At 40.9% G+C, this 11211-nt stretch overlaps 1 long non-coding RNA gene across 2 annotated transcripts in view; it reads left to right on the top strand.

The window, feature by feature from the left end:
• Nucleotides 1–1712, top strand: part of LOC126500948 (uncharacterized) — an 11843-nt gene extending 10131 nt beyond the window's left edge. For both annotated transcript variants that reach the window (XR_007591469.1, XR_007591470.1), the window contains exon 3: nt 666–1712. This is a non-coding gene — a long non-coding RNA (uncharacterized lncRNA). The remainder of the gene's footprint in view (nt 1–665) is intronic.
• Nucleotides 1713–11211: the final 9499 nt, after the last annotated feature.

Genomic DNA, 11211 nt, shown 5'->3' with positions numbered 1-11211 from the left:
TTTGTGTTATTTTCGAATTTTTTGACTGTGAAGGATCTAAGTACAGAGAGATTTCATATTCTGGGCTGCTAAGTTAACCCAAGTTATATAAGTTATATACTTGAAAGCTATCTTGACTTCAGAATTTGGGGTTAGGAGATGATGCTTTGGAAAATAGGTTCTGCTTTTGTTTTCACAGAAGATGAGAACCTGTGGATTTCTCCCAGACTAATGTGGTTTGATGGATCAAAACCCCCTGAAAGGTAGCTGTGAACACCCTCAAAATTACTTTGCTCAACAAAAAGCAGGAAACAGTTTGGAAAGAACTACACCCAAATTCCAAAATATAATTTATAAAAGTTTGTTTACATTTAAAGGGGGATATGCTATAGATAATAATACTTTGCATTGGTATAGATCTTGGTCTATTGATACAAATTTAAGATCAATTTTGTCATATGTATATTTCTACTTTGATTAAGTTATTGTGTTTGTGAAGCTCATATAAAAATGTAATGTATAATTAATAAATATAGGTTAATAGATAATCATCTATAATAGTCAAGTTTGTAGGCATCTTAGTTAGGTTTTCTAGATATATAGAGATATATTTCAGTTAGATAGGTATTCTTCAGATCTCTCCAAGACTAACAGAATATGACATTTAAAATGTTTTAAAAATTTAGGACTTTTCATGACAATGAGACACATCTGCTCCTGGTAGTACCATTCTACTTCAAGAGGATGGTGGGCATTGAAGAGGTTCCTTATGGAGTTTGCTAGCCATTTGGGCAAGAAACTGCTCTTGCCTGGACTGCTTGATGAATTGGACATGGAGGACCCACAGAAAAATGACTGCTGAAGTTGCCTAAAGAAGGTGAGACAATCTTTCAGAATTCCTGCTTCATGAAAGAGTCTGCCAGACATTCTGCTGGACACAGAAGAAAGTGACCGGCAAACTGCCAATATGGGCAGACCTATCTCTGAAATTTCCTGCTTCATGGAAGTCTGCCAGATGCTATGGTCCTGTAGGCTTAAAATGGATGCTCCAACACTGCAGAAGAACTTCAAGTGATTGTCCAGGCAGCAAGATGTCTCTGTCAATTATAAAGTTTTGGAAGTTGCTTACAATGCATTTCCTGTTTACTTAAGTAATATTATATCCTTCTGGAGTCTTTGATGGGAGTTGACGAATAGTTATCTTTTTCCTTAGTTATGATAAAAGATAAAGTAGATATAAATATTGAAACTTTAATTCTTGCTTGATACTTGTTTAATTATATGCAATTTTACTATGTTAAAGTTAAAACTTCCCTTTTTATTTACACAGAAAAGGGGATGTGATGTGGGATTTCCCTCTGTATGCTATGAATATGCTTTATTGCCATTGGTTAATAAAGAAGCTGCTGTTTCAGCCATTGACTTAGCAGAATAGGCCAAGCTGGGAATTCCAAGCAGATAGATGAGGAGAGAGTAGGCAGAGTCAGGGAGAAGCCATATAGATGCCAGAGGAGAAAGAGCCACCAGCAGGAACCTTTCTGGTAGGCTACGAGCCTCGTGGTAAAATATGAAATGATAGAAATGGGTTAATTTAAGACTTAAGAACTAGCTAGAAACATGCTTAAGCTGAAAGGCCAAGCAGTGATCTAATTAATACAATTTCTGTATGGTTATTTTGGGAGTCTGGGTAGCCGGGAATGAACGAGCAGCCTCCCCCAACATGGCTTTCTTTGGATTTGTCACTTTTGCCAGGTTTCAGTTGTCCTGTGAAGCTGTATTTTCACTTTCCTGAACTGTAATTCAAAGAGCTGAATGGCTAGTTAATTCCTTTCTACTAATGGGAAGAGAGATCTCATAGTACACACATAGCACTGGTGCTTATAGTTTAGGATTTTCTAATGTTTTGTATTATGCTGGAACTTGGTAAGCACACTTCAAAATACCTGAAACTGATAAAAAATGAATAAAAAACCTGTGTCTATAAATTCCAGCTGAAATGTAGTAGTTCAGTGGTAGAGGACATACCAGCATGTAAAATGCTCTGGGTTCCATGCCTAGCATAGAAAGAAGGAAGGAAGATGAGGAGAGAAATATTCCTCAACATCACTTTTTCTTTAAATGATGAAGCTCATCTATATAGACATGTTGCACATTTTCCAGTAAATCTAGAAGCAAGCCAGAGTGTCTGGCATGCACTTCACAGAGCCTTGTAAAAATCTTTCCAGCACTTCACTGGAAACCCTTGTGGTTAAGAATAGCTACTTTAGGTTCAACCCAGCTCTGATTTTTTTTATATAGAGAATGCAAAATGTAAGCAAAAAGACTCTTTCCCACCATGTAAATCCCATCCTATAACCGTAGGACATAACTTACTTACTCTTCCCAGTTTCCTCTCTTCTCAATAATGCTTATTTTTGCTTTTGTTTTACTTCACTTTTTAAAAGTTCTTGAAGTGGCAGAGATCAAACCCAAGGTTTCACACTTTAGGCAATCCTCCACCACTCAGGTTTCACCATAAACATTCTTTTGAGACAGGGTCTAAGCTGCCCCAGACAGCCTTGAGTTCACTCTGTCACCAAAACGAGCTTTGAGCTCGTGATCCGCTTGCCTTGGACTTCTGAGCAGCTGGGGCTATCTGCTTATTCCACCGGGACTACTACATTGTTTGCAGTAAAGATAATGGGAGAAAGCTGACTTTCTGGGAAATGCAGGCCTGAGAATCCTGTGTTTAGGCGAGCAACTCCCCACCATGAGCAGCAGTACAGCTAAACAGATCTATTCTATGACAGCTATGGAAAGCTTGCTTGCTCTCTTGGCCACCACACAAGCCATCCGGCAGGCACTGCTTCAGTAGTATGCACTTTGAGCAAGGTGTCAGTTCCGATTCCAGAACTGACCTTTCAGGTGTGTTGTCAAGAAAGTAACCTATTGCTTTCAAAATATAGTTTTCTTCTCTAGGAAATGACAACAGGATTATTGATACTTGACCTTGGAATGATGATTAAAAGGTATAATTTTTGTGTTCCATGCATTTTTATTAGTTTTTAAGGATATTTTTAAATACTAAGTGATCGATGTAATTACACACATATGTGCTACACACTTTGTTTTAATTCATGCCCTGTCCCCTCTATCCTATTGATGAATATTCTTGACACAGACCCAGATTTCTTCTATACATTTAAATTGTTTTGAATAGGAATTTTCATTCCTTTTAATGGCAAATATCTGTTTTGGCAATCAGATCCCTTAGAAGTAGGTGGTCTCTGGCTGATGGAGGAAGGTCATTGGCTAATAAAGAAACTGGCTTGGCCCATTTTATTGGTTAGAACATAGGTGGGTGGAGTAAACAGAAAAGAATGCTGGGAGGAAGAGGAAGTGAGGTCAGAAGTAATGCAGCTCCTCTCAGAGCCAGACGCCTCAGACAGAGAGGCATGCTCCACTCTTCCTGGCAGATGCACGCAATGAAGCTCCTCCGACCCAGGATAGACGTAGGCTAAAATCTTCCCGGTAAGCGCACCGGGATGATTAGAAATGGGCTAATTTAATATGTGAGAATTAGCCTAGAAGAGGCTAGATAGAAATGGGTCAAGCAGTGTTTAAATGAATACAGTTTGTGTGTTGTTATTTCGGGCATAAGCTAGCCAGGTGGCCGGGGTGCTGGGGACGCAGCCCCACCGCTCCTATTTCAGCACTCTGTTGGCTTCTAGTCCAAGCCCCTCATTGTATAAGGAAAATATGAAATATGCCAGGTTCCTATCCAGAGTATTTCCCTGATGAAGAAGAGAAAGTATGTTGTCTATTGATGAGTTGAAATGATACCGAACTATAAAATATTTACAGATTATTTTTTCCCCTTATTTTAGAATACCAGACTTCTGAAGTTGCCACAAAGTGTCTTTGTTACTGGAACATGCACATTGTCTTAGTATTTTTTTTTTGTTGTTGTTGTTGCTGAGATAAAATATCCTGACAAAAGCAATTGAGGGGATAAAGGGCTTCTTTTAGCGCACGGTTCCAGATTATAGTTTATCATTTAGGGTAAGTCAAGCACCAGGAACTTGAAGCAGCTAGTCACAGTTACACTCAAGACCTGAGAGAATTAATGCATGTATGCTTGCATTTTTTTTCTCCATTCTTAAATAGTTCACAATCTTCTGCCTGGGGAATGATGCCACCCACAGTGGTTGAGCCTTCTTATCTCAATTAACATAATTGAGATAATACTCGCCCTTCCACATTCTTGCAGGTCAATTCCTCATTAAGGCTCTCTTCGCAAGTGATTTTAGATTATATACAGTTGACAACTAAAACTAACTTAGCCCACAGAGAGGGGTGAGTGTAAACAATGATTTTATTTTGTGGGAAGAAAGGAAAACTGAAGCTTCTATCGTCTACCAATATTCTTGGTCTACCTCCCACCCAAACACAGTCTCAGCAAAGCAGATTGACACGATAGTGGGGCATCTCTGGCTGCTGAACTTGTACATGCATGACAGGTGATGTGGTCCTTCTCTCATGCTGGAGTCTGCCAGTTGTGCTCCTATAGTCTTACGATGCTAGAATGGTGGACCTGGGAAAGTCTTTAGTGCGGACTACCAGATCCTGTCTCATTTTACTTATGATAAACTAAGTCAGGGGAAAGGTCTCTCAAGGACATGTATGAGTGGCTCACAGATCTGAGACCAGACCCTGCAGCTCCTACTGTGATGATCTGTGCTCAAAGGCTTTGGGGACACCATTTCCTTACTGACTTTTGTTTATTGAGACCAAATGGTAAGGAATTTGAGGCTGAAGTTATGTGCATTCAAAGACAAGGGAAATGCTTTTGATTTTAAGATCTGTGTTGTGGTTACTGGACAAATCTTGGAATTGCCTCTCTCACTAGTACAGGCTATGATATCATCTGAGAACTAAACTAAATGCATCTGGGAGAAACAGCATGACCCATTTCTGCTTTCTGCAAAGTTCTCTGTTACCTATGTAGTAGCAAGTCTCCATGCTATTTTCTGCTAACATTAACTCCAGTTTAGCTGTCAGAAATTCCTTGATCCTGAGAGGTAAGTGGTCACGTGGATCAAACACAACCGCGTTCAAGGATTCTGATGCCCTCATCGCCTGTGTCCACCTCCCTGGCAGACGATCCCCAACCAGTCTTCTAGATGCCTCACCCCTTACGCGAAGGGGCTTCACTCATTTGCCACTCCACTCCTCTATCCTTCTTGTCATCTTTTGGCCTTCACTTTCAACATGGCACCTGGAGGTGCAGTAACTATCTCGAAAGCCTGTAAAGATGCTGGAAAGCAACACGGTACGCCTGGTAGCCTAGGAAGAGAGTCTTGCGCCCGAAGATGACCTGAGCAGCCAAAGAAGTTAGTCCATTAACTTTCAATTTAGTCTCAGTCAAGTTCTTAGGATGCAGGTAGAAGGCAGCCAGAATCTTTTCCAAATAAACGGTCAGGAGCTTGGGCTCTCGCCCAGTTGCTGATGCTGTTCTGTTCTAAAACCCCTTGAGCTGGCTGCCCATCAGTTCCATTACTGTCAGCGCTATTGCTTTCCAGGTTCCTGCTAGAGGGGCCCCAGTCACCTGCGCTCGCAGCTTTCAACTGATTTACTCGTGCAAAGTTCCGAAGTCTTCCACCTTCCTCCAAAAAACAAAACAAACAAAACACCAACACCATCAGAGTCTTCAGGGCAACACCCTGCTCTTCGGTACCTACGTTTGTATTAGTTACTTTTCAGTTGCTGTATTAAAATACCATGACCAAGGAGGCTTATAGAGGGAGAAGTTTATTTTGGCTTACACTTCCAGAGGGAGAAGAGTATATCATGGTGGCGGAAGCGTGACAGCAGGCAGCTGGAGCAGGAAACTTTGTACTCACAAGCAGGAGTCGAGAACTGGAACTGGAAGTAGCGTGAGTGAGTCTAAGACCTTTCAAAGCCCACCCCTAATAATGTACATCCTCAGCAAGGTTACAGTACTGTCCCAGACAGTGCCACCGACTTGTAACCATGTGTTCAAATACCCTATGCTCCAACCACCATGGTGGAGACTGTGATAGGAATATCTAGAAATACTTTTCTTCTCTTGAAACAAACTAACTAAAAAGGCAGTACTATAAGTCTGTCCCAACTCTGAAGAAGTCTAGGCATTCCCTGGTACCAGAGCATTGTGGGAACCTTTTCCTGGCCATGAGTGACACGAGACAATGCCTATGTGGGTGATTTCTTCCAATTTTGGCTGCTAAAGGGTTGTGAGAACTCCTCTTTAAAAGTTCATCCATTCTAAGAGCCCTGCCAAGACTTTTCAGTTCCTCTCATTGCCACCCACTGCTAACTCCTGCCAGGAAACAGCAGAGAAACCTATAAAGGCTGTTCAGGGATCGCACGGACTTCTTACCAACTAAGCCACAAGCCAAGTCCTCAGGTTTCATCCTCCGTGGGTGGTGGCAGGGGTGGCCTTGTGTTTTGTTTAGTTTTCTGCAGGATCCCTGAAGTCCTTTCTGGAAAACTGAAAAAGCACAGCACTCAGAATGCTTCGAAGGATTTTTTTTTTTCTCACGGACAACTGGAACCTTAGGAGCCAAAGGAGATTGTGGAGAGGATGTGAACAGATGGTCATTGAGGATAGCTGACCGGGTGGGCTGGAACACAGGCCAGGACCTGCCACCTGAGGATTGTGCTTGGGATGTTCAGATGACGCGTGAGCAGCCACATGGGGAGCCCTGTTCTGTTGAAAACTATAAAGTTGAAAATGAAAAGAGACAAAGACATAGGCACAGAAGGATATTTGTCTTCAGTGAAAGGGGCAACGTTTAAAGACTTATTTTATTTTTTTATTATGTGTATGTGTGTGGGTATGTACATGCAAGTTCAAGTGCCCCAGAGGTCAGAGACATAAGATTTCTGGGAGTGGAATTATAGGCAGTTGGGAGCTGCCCAACATAGAACTCCAACTAACATCCTCTGTAAGAAAGTGCACTCTTGACGGCAGAACTCTCTCTCCAGCTCAAGCAAGACTTTAAAAAACAAGATGCATAGAGCTTCAAACAAAAAGCATTAATGCAATATTTTAAAAGTTCATTCTTCTTCACTATAGGCACGAGGAATAATATTTACAATGCATGCAATCCATGTGATTATAAAATTAGATGTGATGATATTAAATTTATAATGAACTTCTATTAGTCAGATAAAAGACATGGGCATCCCAGTAGGAAAAAAGGCCATTAAAGTAACTAAATGGGATGAATGTATTGTTACATTGTATATAAAGTATCTGTAGTTCTGTATAAAGAGGAAAGCTGCTTCTTCTCACTAGGAAAATGTACAAGCCAAGACAAAGCCAAGAAGCTCCACTAAACCTGAACTATTTTAAAATTTGGTAACCGCAATTGGCAAGGATGTGAAGAAATGCTGCCCCATCTTCTTCTGGCAATCTGACAGAATCCTCTTAAGTTATAACACCCCCACACCATTTTCCTGAGCCAAGCCTCATCCCAGAGCCCCTGAGGTAGCAAAAGATACTAATTGAAATGTTGTTCATAGTATTGGAACAAACTATCAACAGGGAGACAGATGATTTAGATTAAGTTGTGATCACTCTATAGAATATTATGCATTATTTAGAAAGCACTATCTAGGGTTTTGTGCTTTTGTTGTTGTGGTGTTTTGAGACAGATTTCTCTGTGTAGCCCTGGCTGTCCTAGAACTCACTTTGTAGACCAGGTTAGCTCCGAACTCACAGAGATCCGTCTGCCTCTGCCTCCTGAGTGCTGGGATTAAAGATGTGCATGACCACACCTGAACAGGTTTTCTGCTTTAGTAGTTCTTGAAGATGTTTTGCCGAAGGAGAAGAATAAGATGCAGAATTATAAACAGAGTAACTATCTTTGTTATTGAACATGATCTAAGATCTTCTGTAAAGCTTTACTTTAAAAAACAAAAATGCATTAGTGTATAACTATATTGGGTGGATCTAGATATTAAGGATTAAATATGGCAGCACTTATGAAAAACAGGAAGTGGGGACGAAATAAGAGTCCTTGCAAGGCGGAGGGGATGAAGTCGCGTGAGTGAGGAACTCCTGATATAGGCTGCTCACCTGAGACTTCTCTTAGAACCTCTCTTAGGAAGAGTCCCCAGCGGGGTGCTGTTGGTCCTTCCAATCTGCACAGACACCACTTTTTGGTCATTGACAAATTCATTTCATAACTAAAGAGAAAGTCACTATGGGTGTTGTCTCATCCTGGACCAAAGGGGAAGGACTGGCTGTTAATGAAGCAGGACTAGGCCAGCATGGATACGCTGGAGTTTCTGTGTCCTCCGCCCTTCCTAACCTCAGCCTTCACTGAACACTCACTATGTGCCAATAGCTGTTCTAGGTACCAGAAACATAGTGACTAATGTGGCATAATCCTTGATTGTAAGGTGCCTTCCATTACAGGGGACAATCCATACAATAAAAATGTCAATGTTAATGTTCACATGGGGATAGAGGCATAGTTATGAAAGCTCTCTAAAGGACCAGTATTCATTACACCCAATCAGACTGAGGGTGTCTTCAAAGTAAAGAGGAAGGCTGGACATTGCTAACCTTGCTCCAGTGAAATCTTTAGGTTCTAACACAGTTCTGACGCATCTCAGGTACTCAGTAATATTTGTGGAGAGAAATAATAACAGACTGGCAAATAACTCTCCTTCCCAGGAACCAGATCTGAACATGTAGTTTTTACCTGGATGACGTTCTAAGGAAATATTTGAAAAAATGAAACAAAAACCATGGAATTGGCATTTAAAAGCTATGTTTGAAAAACTAAGAATTTCCCTTTGTGGATGGGTGCAAAAACATAACTCACACCATGAGCAACCTCTGCATAGTGTTGTACTGGAGAGAAAGGCTATGAGGAAGTAATAGGGTCTGGGGTGAGCTTAGTGAAGGGGTTGTAAGCAGTTTTGCCATGGGTTCCAGAGGAGTGCAACCTGCGGAGGTCACACCTCTGGGTCAGGACAGAGACTGGGCCGGGCTTCTCTGAACCTGTTTCTGCACAGGCTTTATTTTACACTATAGATGGATAAAATTAAGACTGGAAAAGAATGCTTCATGTGGGCTATTTCATGGGTCATTTCCTTTATTGTCTATCAGTTAGACCAAGTGACACGTACCTGCCTAGCTCCCTTTCGGAGAAGTAAGATCCTTTTATGTGTCAAGAAGGGCAAGGAGAAAACTGAGTGGAGTAGGGGTCTAGAAGTATCTACTAGTCGTACAATTTTTTTTTTAAATATAAGCATAATGTTTTCTTTTAAGGATAATAAACTAACTTTGTTTGTCACAGTAAAATGGAAAGGAAAGCACAGAGATGTCCCATGTTCCCTTGTCCCTACTCATGCAAGTCTAGCCGTCTTGACTATGGACATTCCCATCAGAGACAGACATCTGTTACAAGTCCTTGAGCATCATTGACATCACCTAGAGTCGGTAGCTGACGGCAGGGTTCATTCCCACTGTACGTTCTCTGCATTTGGAGAAATGTAGAACGGTGGAATTCCCTGCGGCACTGAATGCCGCACAGCTGTCTTGGCCTCACAATTGTTTGTGCCCCAGCCATGCATCCCTTCCTCCCGCTGATGTGAGAACGGGTTGAGAGTGGCTTCAGGAAATGCTATTCATAATGAATATGTTTAGGGGAATGGCCTCAAAATTCTTCTGTTCAAATTCACTTTTAAAAACAAATTGCAAGGGCTGGAGAGACACCTCAGTGGTTAAGAGCCCTTGCTGTTCTTGCAGAAGATCCAGGCTTTGTTTCCAGTACCTGCATGACAGCTCACAATCATCCAGTTCCAGGGGATCTGATACCCTCTGGTTGGGCACCAGTCTCCCACGCTGGATGCATGCATACACATTAGATAAAACACTCATTTATATAAAAATTAAAAAATTCCAAATCTCAATAATGGTGGTGATCTGTAACAAGTACACATGTATTTTATTTTCTAACTTTGAAAATATGATGCACACAAGCTCTGAGTCCCAATAGCTAAGACTGAGATCAGTATTTTAGTCAAAGAAAAGGAAATTCTATGCTATATTTGAATGTCATTTAAAGGATGGAATACACACTCTTTTAAAATATCATTTTCCCCCTAATTTCTTGCACATAAAATTAAAAAAAATGCCTGTCCACTCAGACTGAATATTTTTATCTTTCCAAGATACATGTGTTGAAGTCCTAATATCCCAAGCAATAGAAAAAAGTCAGGATGAAGCTTTTGTGAAGTAGATAATAAAGTCATGATGGCGGACACCTCAGGATGGGTTTAAAAGAACACAGAGAACATCTGTTCTCTTCCTCCTTTCCTACGTCTACACACAATTACACACACACACACACACACACACACACACACACACACACACGCTCTTGCAAACAGAGGGAGGGAATGTTCACCACCCAGTGACTAGACAACAGCTTGACTTGGGAAGTTCACTCAGCACAGCGAGGAAAATGTCTGCTGTGAGAACTCCCTAGTTGTGAAGGCAGCCCGGGCTGACTACGACATTGTTTCTTTCAAGGGTCTTGGTCATCTTGTGTCTACCTGTTCTATTTTTGCTCATCTCAAGAATGTGGGCATTATAATCTCTATACTCCTGCTCCTTTTAAATGGAATTCTTTTCCAGTGGTGGCTTAGTGTTAGAGACACCGCCCTTAGTACTTCACTATGAAGAGAGAGTTCAGAAGAGAAAATTAAACAAGGAATCATTGCACATGTAGTTCTGATGAATGATGGAGAAACGATATTCAAGTGACATATATTAAATGTTGTTCTATAATAATTGCAAAAAATAGTACATGTTACAAAACTTCAACCAACAAGAAGTATATAAAATAAAGGGTAAAGTCTCCATCTTGCTACCTCATTATAACATATTTCTCTCTTCTTACTAGAGTTCTTACCTATGAATGATTGACATTAATAGTGTCAGTCTCCAGATTGTGTGTGCGTGCATACATGTTGGTAAGTATACATACAGATAGGTATAAGCTTTTCACATGATTAAAAATTTGAAGACAAGGTACAGTAAGCTCTTATTTTTCAAAGTAAAAGTTCTGTGGATGAACTTATCTAATGAAGGAGATCTTTGATGGGCAGGAGGGAAGGGAGTTGAGATTCAGAGCCTGGCTGGAAGTCTTCTATGTTGCAGCCTTGTCGGAGACCAGTTTCAAAATAGAA

Source organism: Alexandromys fortis, unplaced genomic scaffold (genome assembly GCF_014885135.2).
Source record: "Alexandromys fortis isolate MF-2015 unplaced genomic scaffold, M_Fortis_MF-2015_v1.1 scaffold_7, whole genome shotgun sequence".
Lineage (NCBI taxonomy): Eukaryota > Metazoa > Chordata > Mammalia > Rodentia > Cricetidae > Alexandromys > Alexandromys fortis.
Note: the sequence above shows the minus strand (reverse complement) of the source record. Positions and strands in the feature narration are given on the sequence as shown.